The 14,579-nt window shown below is 49.2% G+C and overlaps 1 protein-coding gene across 4 annotated transcripts in view; it reads right to left on the bottom strand.

Annotated features, from left to right (window-relative positions):
- The window catches only part of LAT (linker for activation of T cells), a 697,198-nt gene that overhangs the window by 519,596 nt on the left and 163,023 nt on the right, over positions 1–14,579 (bottom strand). The window contains exon 1 of one of the 4 annotated variants that reach the window (XM_069243939.1): positions 12,455–12,655. The exons of the other annotated variants lie outside the window; for them this stretch is intronic. The gene's annotated coding sequence lies outside the window, so the exon portion shown is untranslated. Of the gene's footprint in view, positions 1–12,454; positions 12,656–14,579 lie in introns of those variants that run through there. 4 annotated transcript variants of the gene reach the window in all.

Consider the following 14,579-nt stretch of genomic DNA (forward strand, 5'->3'; position numbering starts at 1 on the left):
AGAACCCAGCTTCCTGCAGATATACCAGCAGTTGATGCATTTCTTTGGTCAATGTTGGGAAACCCTTCAACTGCTGATATGATATGATGTGATATGATATGATATGATATATGTTATGTTATGATATGATATGGAATTGCATGAGCGCAAAAAATGCCCTTAAGCGTAAAGGCGCTAAACGATTTGTCCTGCTATACTGCTCAGCTGTAGGCTGGTTCCTGATTGCACAGATGAAACTAACCTCCTTAGGAGGAAGAAAAGCCAGGTCATTAAGGCCTTCCTGAAAGGAGTATGCATTTTCAAACAAGTGAGATGACGAGGAAGGGAGTTCCAGAGTCTAGCTGTCGCAACTGAAAAAGCTCTGCCTCCCTATCTAATTTTCCGAATTCTGGAGACAACAACCCAATTATGTTGCGTGGCTTGGTGCTCAAGGAACTCCGGCCCGGGATCTCCGATACAGACTCATCCTGATGACGCTGCACGACACACTGGCAGAGAATCCTGCTGAAAGAGGTCTGGAGGACGGGGGCTCGAACAGGCCCCCAGCCCCGGGCGGGGAAAAAACTGGAGCTGCACACCGGTGATTGAGGCGGTAGCGCGCCGCCTGACTGTAAGATGGCGGCTGCACTGGCTTCTTCGATCTTTGTTCCTCCTGAGTGGGCTTGAATTGTGTTGATGCCCGGCGAGGTAGGAGACTACTGCTGAGGCGGTTGGAGCGGAAGCGCCCCCCCTGGGCGGAGAAGAGCGCCGCAGGCGGACAGAGGCAGAGGAGACCGGGAGCTGCCTGACCCCATGATGGCGGCCACGCCGGGCCCCGGTAAATGGGAGAGGGGCCTGGATTGAATGGCGAGGCAGATGTTGAACCTGACGTGCACAGAGGGCCTATATTCACAGCACTGACTATTTGAAACGACCCTGGAGGGCCCTGGACCCCAATCTAATAACAGGAGAGTGAAGGGGAACAGCCTGCGGCCAGAAGGATTGTGGGGCCATCTCTTCTCCCCACCACCGAAGAGAAACGGGCCTTGCAGACTGAAGGATCCTGGTTACGGCCCGGTAGAGGTCTGGGTCCTGGGTGGACCCCTGACTGGGCCTAGTGCCCCGTGCCGCATCACCCAGAGGAGGTGCAATGAGGTGAGCGGCGCAGCATCACCGGGTGGTTCTGGCGGGAAGCAAAGGACTACGTGGTCTCTTCAAAATAGAGATCCCCCCACACATGATGGGCAAAACTGGGAAGAAGAAGGAGGCAGTGGGGGAAGCGGATGCACAGCGCACCTGTGCTCCGTACTCCCATACTGAGACCCCGTGGGTTGGCACGAACGGGGACCCACCAGGGAGCCCCTCGCTGGGTGATATCATGCAGGCCATCACATTCACCAGGGAGAGCCCAGAGACAAAGATAGACTCATTAACGGTTGATCTGGGCCTGCTCCGGGAGGACCAACGTCACTTAGCGGAGAGAGTAACAGTGACAGAGCAGATGTTGGGTGACCTCAGTCCTGGGCTGACAGCAGCAGAGGCCCCCATTACTAAGCTGGAGAAGCAAACAGAAGTTCTTGTGGCCCGTGCCGAAGATGAGGAAAACAGGTCCAGAAAAAATAATATCCGCATCATAGGCCTCCCCGAGCAAGTCGGTCAGCGCAACCTCCCTGAGTTCTTGGAACGTTGGATCTCTGAAGCAGTTGCACCTGAGGGCCCGTCACGATTTTTCACCCTTGAGAGGGCGCACAGGGTCCCTGCGAGGGCCCCTCCTCCGGGGGCTGCCCCGTGCCCAGTGATAGCTCGCCTACTACACTACAAGGACCGGGACCACATACTGGCACAGGCCAGAAAGACTGGAGAAATAAGGCTGGAAAACTCACTGGTCCATATCTTTCCTGACTTTTCCAGAGAGGTGCAGAGGCGAAGGACAACGTACTCCGAAATCAAAAAGCGCCTCCAGCAACTGAACATCTCCTATGCAATGCTGTTCCTGGCTACACTGAGAGTGGCGGATGGCGGAGGAGCGTGTTTCTTCCGCACGCCAAGAAGCAAGAGACTGGCTGGAGGAGTGGGGGGACATAACAGGGGAGGGGGCCGCTCGAGTACCCGGACCCCGTATTGGACGCCGAGATGCGTAGGGACACAGGCAGAGGACCATTGTGCCCACACAGGAGGAGGCACAAGCGGAGAGAACCCAAGCCGCAGCAGCGGTCGCCTCCTTCGGCTGGGGAATAGGGGCAGCCCGCGATCAACTGGCACAATGAGTGGAACCGAAGGATCGTACGCTGAGGCGGAGTCGGCAGGTTCCGCTGCAACGAGCCTGGAACTACCTGCGGTGACACCGGGAACCGCGGACTGCATCATCTGATGGATGGCCCGGGCAATCGGTAGCTGGTACCCAAACTTTCACCTGGTCTCCAGACTTTGAGGCTCACGTGCTTTATAAGGCATGTTGCACAACATTTAAACTAGTCCCGGGACACGGACCTGATTCCTCAGTTGGCTCGTGAGATCTTACCTGCCTGCCCACCTAGAATTGACATATGTTTAGTAAGGTTTGGATGGGGAACTGTTTCACTTACTGTCCTGCGGAAGGGGAGTTAAGGGTGTTCTGGTTGTTTGTAGAGGAAGATGTCCCACGGCGTGCTGGAGGATGCAGAGTGGTTTCCAAGCAGAAAGACCGCAAACAAGCCTGGCTAGCTGCAAGAGTTGCGGTTGAAGGTTTTGGGTGCTGCCAGGGCCCAGGAAGGACCAGGAGGTCGCCCCTTGGAGGAGGAGACAGAGGGGGCACTCAGCAACAGAGAGAGCCCACGCAGAAGCAGGCAGCACCCGGAGAAGCACCTGAACAGGCGTTCAGAAGATCTGAGCACAGCGGTCACCTCAGCACAACAAAAGAGGGTCCCACGAAGTCGGAGTCCAACTCAGCGAGTTGGGCAATGCAGGACGGAGTGCTGGGGACCTGGGCTATACTGTGCACGAAGGAAGTCTTCCAAAAGTGCACAGAAGCCCTACCAGCTGCAGTTCACGCAGTACACAGGATTACTCTCTGGCGTGGAAGGCAAGGACTTACCTCCACAAAATTTGGACAAAAGGGCCACTGGACTGTCAGGGACACTTGGATCCAGCTCCTGTGTTCCAAGATGAGAGGAGACCCAGAGGACCGGTGATGCAGAAGTTTGGTGCCTGTGTTAGCAGGGGGAAGATTCCATCGACCCACAGGAGATTTCTTCTTGGCTTCCAGTGCTGGGTGAAGGCAGACAGCCCTCAGAGCATGCACCACCAGGAAACAGTCGAGAAAGCCGGCAGTATGAGGTGCTACAATGTTGCTGGTAGTCTTCTTGCTACTTTGTTGCGGTTTTGCAGGTGTCCTGGAGCAGTCAGCGATCGATCCTTAGCAGAAGTCAAAGAGGGAAATGCAGAGGAACTCTGGTGAGCTCTTGCATTCGTTATCTGAAGAGAAACCCACAGGAGAGACCCTAAATAGCCCTCAGAGGAAGATTAGCTACCTAACCAGGTAAGAGCCTATCAGGAGGGGTCTTTGACGTCGCCTGCTGTCACTGGCCACTCAGAGGTCTCCATTGTGCCCTCACACCTCTGCATTCAAGATGGCAAAGGTCTGGGACACACTGGAGGAGCTCTGGGCACCTCCCCTGGGGTTGTGATGGACAGAGGAGTGATCAATCCCCTTTCCTTTGTTCAGTTTCGCGCCAGAGCAGGGGCTGGGGGCTCCTTGAACCGGGTTAGACTGGCTTATGCAAGGAGGGCACCATCTGTGCCCTTCAAAGCATTTCCAGAGGCTACTCCTCCCCAGCCCTTAACACCTATTTCCAAAGGTTGGGAGTGTAACACCCTCTCTCAGAGGAAACCCTTTGTTCTGCCTTCCTGGGACTGGGATGCCCAAAACCCAGGAGGGCAGAAACCTGTCTGAGGGTTGGCAGCAGTGGTAGCTGCAGAGAAAACCCCAGAGCGCTAGTTTGGCAGTACCCGGGGTCCATGCTGGAGCCCCGGTGATGCATGGAATTGTTTCCCCAATACCAGAATGGTATTGGGGTGATAATTCCATAATCCTAGACATGTTACATGGCCATGTTCGGAGTTACCATTGTGAAGCTGCACATAGGTATTGACCTATATGTAGTTCACGTGAGTAATGGTGTCCCCGCACTCACAAAGTCCGGGGAATTTGCACTGAACAATGTGGGGGCACCTTGGCTAGTGCCAGGGTGCCCTCACACTAAGTAACTTTGCACCTAACCTTCACTAAGTGAGGGTTAGACATATAGGTGACTTATAAGTTACTTAAGTGCAGTGTAAAATGGCTGTGAAATAACGTGGACGTTATTTCACTCAGGCTGCAGTGGCAGTCCTGTGTAAGAATTGTCTGAGCTCGCTATGGGTGGCAAAAGAAATGCTGCAGCCCATAGGGATCTCCTGGAACCCCAATACCCTGGGTACCTAGGTAGCATATACTTGGGGATTATAAGGGTGTTCCAGTGTGCCAATCAGAATTGGTAAAATTAGTCACTAGCCTGCAGTGACAATTCTAAAAGCAGAGAGAGCATAAACACTGAGGTTCGGGTTAGCAGAGCCTCAGTGACACAGGGAACACATACAGGGCACACTTTATGAGCACTGGGGTCCTGGTTAGCAGGATCCCAGTGACACAGGCAAAAACAAACATACATACAAGTAAAAATGGGGGTAACATGCCAGGCAAGATGGTACTTTCCTACAGGTGGGGGCTCTGAAGTTGAACTTTGGCTTTTGGGGATCGCTCCCGCTGTTGGTGGCAGGACGGGTCTTCCTCATCAAGATGGTGGCGCTACCCCGACTGCTGTACTATTTTGCGGCATTGCCTCTCTGGGTGCCGCATGCCTTGTTTGGAGAGCTGGATACGGCGATCACCATGTTTATCTGGGGGGAGCAGATGCAGGGTGGCACTGGCAGCATTGAAGAAACCCTGCACGAGGGGCGGCCTGGCGGTACCCGATTTCGAGGCTTACTATCTTGCTGGGCAGCTGCAGTGGTTAGCGAGATGGATAGGAGACGGTGGCGCTGGGGAAAACATAGAGGGCCTGATGGTTCCCCCTGCGGCAGATCTGGCCAGAATCTTTTTTAATACCACGGGGAGAGGACTAATGAAATCCATGGAATCCGCCGTTATCCGCAGGTGCTGGAGGCGATGCCTCCGTAGGACGGGATTGACTGTGCCGTATTCTCCAGATGTTCCGCTATCTTGGCTTCGCTGGCTACCTGGCATGGGAGTGAGAAGGGACCTACTCACCTGGGTTGAGGTGGGGGTCAGGCGGCTGGTCGAGCTGTACCGAGGGGGCAGTCTTTTATTGTTTGCAGATTTTCAGCAGTAACATGACCTCCCGCAGGGCCATTTCCTACTGCACTGCGTAATCACCCGATCCGTGGGATGACACTGGGGAATGGGAGCTGCAGAGCCTCCTCAACATGGCCTCAGTAATTACTTGCTGACTACAGGGCGCACACATAAAGCGGTCACTAAGCTCTACAGGTTGATTGAGAGAGTGGAGGAGATTCCCCTGTTAGGATTAAAGCAGAAGTGGGAGCATGATTTGGAGACGCAGATACCGGACGTAGGCTGGGCACGTATTCTGGAGAGAACACTCAAGCTACGCAGAAACGCTAGGTTCCAGCTTATACAGTTTTACATACTCCACAGAGCTTACCTCACCCCACTCAGACTACACGATCACTTTGGAGTAAGGGAAGCGAAATGCCCCCGTTGTGATATGGGGGCGGCGGATTTCCTCCACATGCTTTGGTCCTGCCCCCGACTAGAGTCTTATTGGGACACAGTGATTGCAGAAGTGGCTAACATCACTGAGACTGAAATTACCCGCACACCCGCTAGATGCATACTTCATTGGTTCCCACACACAGCCAGGAATAAGGCTGCTAATAGATTTCAAGACCTTGCGTACATATTAGCCAAAAGGGAACTGGTGAAGAATTGGAAGTCCCCGGGGGAGCCCGCAGCTCCGGGACTGGCGAAAGGAGCTTAAGAAACGGGCCAAAAGTGAGGGGACGGCGACACACATGGAATTAAGAAGGGGTCAGGGGTCCCCAGAGATGAAGGAGGCTTGGGATCAGATTGTCATAGCATTACAGAGGGAGCACTTGGACCGGAGCAGGGACGCCCCCACGCCGGCTGACACACTGGCGGACTGATGCCCTCGCAGGGGGCAAACCACATGGCACTTCAACAAGAACAGAACAGGTCACCAGGGGAACTATCTAGGACACACCGCGCAGCTAGCACGACCGAGGAGGATCTAACACAACCAGACAGGATATACCTACAACACGGGTCATAAGCTGAGGGGGGGAGGGACGGGATAAGTTATATGTTAGTTGAACATTCTACACTCTCAATATATATGCATAGTTCCAGGTATCAGGCGCATTTAAGTATCACAGTGTCCTGCACATCACTTTGCGAATTGGGCGCCCTAGGCCATCAGGGCCCTCCCGGTCTGACGGAGGGGATACGGTCTCTAATAAGAACCTACTGAAGAAAATGGAAAAAGCCATGTTAAAACAAAGACACTAACGCCAATTATATCTACTGTTCTGTAATGGGGTGAATAGCTGCTAATACTTCTACTATACAAGTTAAGAATTTACGATCTATGCTACTCATTGATGTTAATGTGTGTCATTGTTGCCTATCATGAATAATAAAATATGTTTACAAAAACATCCCAATTATGTTATGCCGAGCGAAGATTTCTTGTAGGGATAAATATCACCTAAAATGCAAACCCTGCTAACCATGCCCCAGCACCAATGTTCTTTCCCGAAACTGTACCTTTGTTTCCACAATTGGCACAGCCCTGGCACTCAGATAAGTCCCTTGTAATTGGTACCCCTGGTACCAAGGGTCCTGATGCCAGGGAAGGTCTCTAAGGGCTGCAGCATGTCTTAGGCCACCCTGGGGACCCCTCACTAAGCACATACACACTGCCTCACAGCTTGTGTGTACTGGTGGGGAGAAAAAGAAAAGGTCGACATGGCACTCCCTTTAGAGTGCCCTGCCAACGTCACACTGCCTGTGGCATAGATAAGTCACCCCTCTAGCAAGCCTTAAAGCCCTAAGGCAGGGTGCACTAAACCACAGGTGAGGCCATATGTGCATGAGCACTATGCCCCTACAGTGACTAAGCAAAACCTTAGACATTGTAAGTGCAAGGTAGCCATAAGAGTATATGGTCTGGGAGTTTGTCAAACACGAACTCCACAGTTCTGTAATGGCTACACTGAAATCTGGGAAGTTTGGTATCAAACTTCTCAGCACAATAAATACACACTGATGCCAGTGTGCAATTTATTGTAAAATGCACCCAGAGGGCATCTTAGAGATGCCCCCTGAATACCAATCCGACTTCTAGTGTGGGGCTGACCAGTTTCTGCCAGCCTGCCACAACCAGATGAGTTGCTGACCACATGAGGAGGGTGCCTTTGTCACTTTGTGGCCAGGAACAAAGCCTGCACTGGGTGAAGGTGCTTCACACCTCCCCCCTGCAGGAACTGTAACACCTGGCGGTGAGCCTCAAAGGCTCACCCCCTTTGTTACAGCGCCCCAGGGCATCCCAGCTAGTGGAGATGCCCGCCCCTCCGGCCACTGCCCCCAGTTTTGGTGGCAAGGCTGGAGGAGATAATGAGAAAAACAAAGAGGAGTCACCCACCAGTCAGGACAGTCCCTAAGGTGCCCTGAGCTGAGGTGACCCCTGCCTTTAGAAATCCTCCAACTTAGTTTTGGAGGATTTCCCCAATAGGATTAGGGATGTGCCTCCCTCCCCACAGGGAGGAGGCACAAAGAGGGTGTAGTCACCCTCCAGGAAAGTAGCCATTGGCTACAGCCCTCCCAGACCTAAACACCCCCCTAAATCCAGTATTTAGGGGCACCCCAGAACCCAGGAAATCAGATTCCTTCAACCTGTACCAAAGAAGAATGACTGCTGACCTACAAGCCTGCAGAGACGATGGACGACGACAACTGCGTTGGCCCCAGCCCTACCGGCATGTCTCCTGACTCGAAAACCTGCAACCAGCGACGCATCCAACAGGGACCAGCAACCTCTGAAGCCTCAGAGGACTGCCCTGACCCCCAGGACCAAGAAACTCCTGTGAGCAGCAGCTCTGCTCAAAAACAGCAACATCTTTGCAACAAAAAAGCAACTTCCAAAGAACTCACTCTTCCCGCAGGAAACTTCACACTCTGCACCCGAAGCCCCCGCCTCGAGATCCAGAGAACCAACACCACAGGGAGGACTCCCCGGCGTCTGCGACCCAGTGAGTAGCCTGCGACGACCCTCTGGACCCCCACAGCCACGCCTGCAGAGAGAATCCAGAGGCTCCCCCTGACCGCGACTGCCTGTAACAAGGGACCCGATGCCTGGACCAAGCACTGCACCCGCAGCCCCCAGGACCAGAAGGAACCGAACTTCAGTGCAGGAGTGACCCCCAGCCGACCCTCTGCCTAGCCTAGGTGGTGGCTGTCCAGAGAAGCCTCCCCTGTGCCTGCCTACACCGCTAGAGTGACCCCCGGGTCCCTCCATTGTTTCCTATCTAAAACCCAACGCCTGCTTTGCACACTGGACCCAGCCGCCCCTGTGCCGCCCCTGTGGTAACTTTGGGGTTGCCTTGAACCCCCAATGGTGGGCTGCCTATGCCCAGGAACTGAGACTTGTAAGTGTCTTACTTACCTCACAAACTAACATTTTCTCACCTCCCCCAGGAACTGTTGATTTTTGCAGTATCCACTTTTAAAATAGCTTATTGCCATTTTAACAAAGACTGTATATGATATTGCCCTAATTCAAGGTTCCTAACTTACCTGTGTGGAGTACCTTGCATTGTATGTATTTACTTCAGATCTTGAACTTGTGGATCTAAAAATAAACTAAGAAAATATATTTTTCTATATAAAAACCTATTGGCCTGGAATTTGTCTTTGAGTGTGTGTGTTCCTCATGGATTGCCTGTGTGTGTACAACAAATGCTTAACACTACCCTCTGATAAGCCTACTGCTCGACCACACTACCACAAAATAGAGCATTAGAATTATCTAATTTTGCCACTATCTTCCTCTAAGGGGAACCCTTGGACTCTGTGCACACTATTTCTTACTTTGAAATAGTAAATACAGAGCCAACTTCCTACATTGGTGAATCAGCGGTGGGGTCTACGACTTTGCATTTGCTGGACTACTCAGTCAATACCTGATCACATGACTAAATTCCAAACATTGTCATTAGAAACAGATTTTCGAAATTTGAGCTATTTTTCTAAATTTTTAAAAGTCCTGCTAGGGCCTTGTGTAAGTCCCTGTTAGCATTTCTTTTAGAGTTTAAAAGTTTGTAAAAGTTTGGATTTATTTTCTAGAAGTAATTTTTAGATTCTTAAAAAGTTATCCCAACTTTTAGAGAAATACTGTCTAGCACAGATAAGATGGTGGTGGAACTCAACCTCACCCCTTACCTTCATCTAGGGATGTCAGAGCTAAGGACTCTCTGTTAGCTAAAAAAAAATATAAAAACTGGGTCCAACCCTACCAAAGTTAAGCTCCAGGAGTTTTTGGCAGAGTTTACAAAGGACCACCCCTCTGAGGATAATCCTACAGAGGGGGAAGCTAGTGACTAGGAGGATGATCCACTCCCTCTTGTCCTAGTTAGGGAGAACAGGGTCCCTCAAACCCCGACTCCACAAGTGATAGTCAGAGATACGGGTTCTTCCACAGGGGAGACCAGTAACTCTGGAAGCATTGAGGGCAGCCTCAATGAAGATGACCTCCTGTTAGCCAGGATGGCCAAAAGATTGGCTTTGGAGAGACAGCTCCTAGCCATAGAGAGGGAAAGACAAGAGATGGGTTTAGCTCCCATCACTGGTGTCAGCAACATAAATAGGGTCAGAGAAAATACTGACATGCTAAAAATCCCCAAAGGGATTGTACCAAAATAAGAAGATGGTGATGATATCACCAAGTGGTTCACAGCTTTTGAGAGGGCTTGTGCAACTAGAAAAGTAAACAAATCTCACTGGGGTGCTCTCCTTTGGGAAATGAGCCTGCAGAGACGATGGACGACGACAACTGCGTTGGCCCCAGCCCTACCGGCATGTCTCCTGACTCGAAAACCTGCAACCAGCGACGCATCCAACAGGTACCAGCAACCTCTGAAGCCTCAGAGGACTGCCCTGACCCCCAGGACCAAGAAACCCATGTGAGCAGCGGATAAGCTCAAAAACAGCAACATCTTTGCAACAAAAAAGCAACTTTCAAAGAACTCACTCTTCCCGCCGGAAAAGTGAGACTTCACACTCTGCACCCGACGCCCCCGGCTCGAGATCCAGAGAACCAACACCACAGGGAGGACTCCCCAACGAATGCGACCCCATGAGTAGCCCGAGACGACCCTCTGGACCCCCACAGCCACACCTGCAAAGAGAATCCACAGGCTCCCCCTGACCGCGACTGCATGTAACAATGGACCCGATGCCTGGACCAAGCACTGCACCCGTAGCCCCCAGGGCAAGAAAGAACCGAACTTCAGTGCAGGAGTGACCCCCAGGCGACCCTCTGCCTAGCCGAGGTGGTGGCTGTCCAGAGAAGCCTCCCCTGTGACCCCCAGGTCCCTCCATTGTTTCCTATCTAAAACCCGATGCCTGCTTTGCACACTGGACCCAGCCGCCCCTGTGCTGCTGAGGGTGTTTTTTGTGTGCCTACTTGTGTGTCCCCCAGTGCTCTACAAAACCCCCCTGGTCTGCCCCTGAAGATGCGGGTACTTACCTGCTGGCAGAATGGAACTAGAGCACCCCTGTTCTCCATAGGCACCCACGTGTTTTGGGCACCTTTTTGACCTCTGCACCTGACCGGCCCTGAGCTGCTGGTGTGGTAACTTTGGGGTTGCCTTGAAACCCCAACGGTGGGCTGCCTATGCCCAGGAACTGAGACTTGTAAGTGTCTTACTTACCTCACAAACTAACCTTTACTCACCTCCCCCAGGAACTGTTGATTTTGGCACTGTGTCCACTTTTAAAATAGCTGATTGCCATTTTAACAAAGTCTGTATATGATATTGCTCTAATTCAAAGTTCCTAACTTACCTGTGTGGAGTACCTTGCATTGTATGTATTTACTTCAGATCTTGAACTTGTGGTTCTAAAAATAAACTAAGAAAATATATTTTTCTATATAAAAACCTATTGGCCTGGAATTTGTCTTTGAGTGTGTGTTCCTCATTGATTGCCTGTGTGTGTACAACAAATGCTTAACACTACCCTCCGATAAGCCTACTGCTCGACCGCACTACCACAAAATAGAGCATTAGAATTATAAATTTTTGCCACTATCTTACCTCTAAGGGGAGCCCTTGGACTTTGTGCACACTATTTCTTACTTTGAAATAGTATATACAGAGCCAGCTTCCTACACATATCATATTTTATGGGAGTGTAGCAGTCATTTGGGAACACTACTTTCCAATCTTCCATACATGATACCATGGATATTGCCGGAATTGATGGTACACATGCATAGATTGCTAGCCAATTCTTCAATAGCAGCAAAGTTAAGTATTCTCAGGCACTGACATCAAGTGAGCATTCCTGCTTAGGTTGAGTGGTTAATTGAATTAACAGGGTTTTGTATTGTGATAGGATTGCTTATAAGTTGAATGATAAATTGGAGATATCTGATTTGATTTCAAGTGCTTTTCATACTATGAGAAATAAGGTAACATTTGTGAGTTGGATGGGTAGCATGACACACACTTGTCACAGAATGGTAGGCAGAGTTAATGTTTGGACCGGATTATTACATATTATACCAATATTATCATTGTTATTAGGTAGTCAGAATTATTACTGGCAAATATCTTATTGTTCCTTAATCATAGGTTTCTGCTACGTGTACATGCCTGAACCCTTGGTTGACAGCTCAGAGAGTGAGAGCACAGCAAATTCCTACCTATTTGTGCCCAGGTAAGTGATTATTCTTACATTTAGGAGTATACAATTCAGTGACATCATACAGTGGAGAATATAAATCTACACTCCATGCATATTGGCATATGTCAAACGGCTACCTATTCCACCTCCCAAAATGTCTTAATAGTAATAGTCTGCCCACTATTGTGTTACTGGAATATTTGACAATGAATCATCTGCACACTTTCTAAGTATTCAGGAGATTTTGTTTATATGTAGTAACATTATATCGGCTTGTACCTTTTTAAAGTGGTGAGGCAAGTGAAGTGCCCCACCACTTAGCAAACAAAACAAAACCCTCCTTCAAAAAACTCAACGTAAACCACCCCTCTGCCCTAAAGCCTAAATAACACTACACTATAACACAAAAACTACACATACACGCATTACACACTTACATGCACTATACAACTACATAACATTACACATTTGTTTTTTTTTAAAGGCACTTACCCACGGGCTGCATGTCCTCCTCTGTGTGCTTCTGCTCTCCGATGCCAGAAGAGCTCCCCTAACCAAACCAGGCGCTGCTATCATGTTGTTAACCAGCATGAAAGAAGCACCTGGATTGGATGGAGCGTCCTGGCTGGACGCTCCTTCAGGCCCTAAAGGCCTGTGTCTGGTCTCCACCAAGCTGTCTTAGACAGCTGAGTGGAGAGCTCCAAAGTGCGCAGACGGCCAAAATGACATGCACTCTTTAGAGCGACTCTGCCAGGCACTGCTCCAGTTCTCTGTTGCCGGAAGCAGAGTCAGTCGTCTGTTGCCGGCAGCAGAAACACACGCCCCGCATGTTTCTGGGCTGGTGCATGCTGCGGGGGAAAAAAGAAAATGGCAATTAAATCTTTTCATTGCCATTCTATTTTTTCCTGCGCAGCTCGCAGCGGTCGCAATGCTCCCCCCTCCACGAGAAGAAATAGCTACTACATTATACAGTATGTTTTGTCGGTGTCAATGTGGCATCCCTCAGTGGGTCTCAAGCTCTGTTCCTTAACGCTATTGTTCTCCTCTCACCTGTCTCTCCTCTCCACAGTATATGGACTGTTCAGGGTACTACATGCCCCGGGTGTGCAACTGGGTCACATTCTTAAAATTCTGGAAGTGCTTGTAAAAACTAACTCGTTTTAATCACTAAGAAGAGAACTAGCTATTTCCCCCCTCTCGCCTCACACTTACTTAGTGATTGTCTCCAAAGATCCTCTCTCGTCTTTGGCTCTTTCCTTTCTCATTTATATTTCTTTTTTTACTCTATTTCGATTGGTCTAATGTTTACTCTTGACCTGCTGTACTCTGGGTACTAAATAATATTTTTCTTTCAATTTGCTGTGTTTCAAGAATGTGCATTACTTATACTGATAATTGTGGATAAATGTTTGTAAACTTGCAAATAGAAGCGGAGACTACCATGTGCATGGTCCTAATTAGGTGAATTATGTCCTGAAATGCTGAATAGATAAATAAATAAATAAATATTGCACCAAAAGAGCAGGGTTAGTCAAAGGAGTGTTCTCCTGCATGATGATTCTTATGGGCAAGAGGAATTGCATGAGGTCATGAAGGGATGCCAGCTAGCCCTGTTGTCCTCTATTGTCTTACAAAGGATGGCAGAGGGTGAGTTCTCTGCTAGCCTATTACGTATTGCTCTTGCTTGGGCATGCCCCAAATCTAGTACAAAATTGAACCTAAAAGGACAAAAGTAATGATATTAGAAGTGCACTGGCCTGAAGTGAGATGAGAACCGGGAGCCTTTAAAAGCCTGGCAGGGCTGGAACAGACTCATTGACACGTCAAGCATGTGCCTCTGAAAGGCTAGTATGGCTATTAAATGCTTTTCAGAAACATAAACAACCCTCCTTCTTCGTTGTCTTATATATATATTTAATTCAATGCCAATTCCTTCAGTACATACCAAAGAAATCATTTCATTTTAAATAAAAAATTGGAAGCATAGAGTCAGACCCAGTACACTGTGACGTTTTTGATTCTATGGTAAGTAATATGAATGAAGGAAGTCATAGATGTAACTAGGAAGTGCTTGAGTGAAGGCCAATTTATGGAATCATAAGGTGCCAAGATATTTAAAGGCGGAGAAGAGAGTTTAAAACAATCATGCATAACTTTAAAAGTTCTTGAGAACCATGTGTGAGGACGTCTATTTTACATTATTGGAATATTGTAGAAGAGGAACGTTAAACAGGCGTTTAAAGGATTACTATTGGTGCCTAACACTGGATGGTATAGGCTTTATACAGGCGGCAAAATCTGCCAGGTATAGAAGTCCAGGTGAAGGCTTTCTAAATAAATCATTGCAGCCGAAATGCAGTGTTCACATAACATACGTTGCAGCATGAGAGAAACGTGATATACCAAAACTGGTTTTTGAAATCAAAATGGGCTGTCAAGAATGTGAGAAAATGGGCTGCTTTATGAATGTGCAGAGAAAGGACAGGAGACGCTAGAAAACGAAAATCAGCCTATATTTTGTATTATTATGCAATGTGCAGTTTTAGAAGAAATTATCATTTTTATTGAAGATTAAATAATTATTTTGGTATAGGTGCAAACAGATTAAATAGTTGAA

The sequence above is a fragment of the Pleurodeles waltl genome, chromosome 7 (genome assembly GCF_031143425.1).
Source record: "Pleurodeles waltl isolate 20211129_DDA chromosome 7, aPleWal1.hap1.20221129, whole genome shotgun sequence".
NCBI lineage: Eukaryota > Metazoa > Chordata > Amphibia > Caudata > Salamandridae > Pleurodeles > Pleurodeles waltl.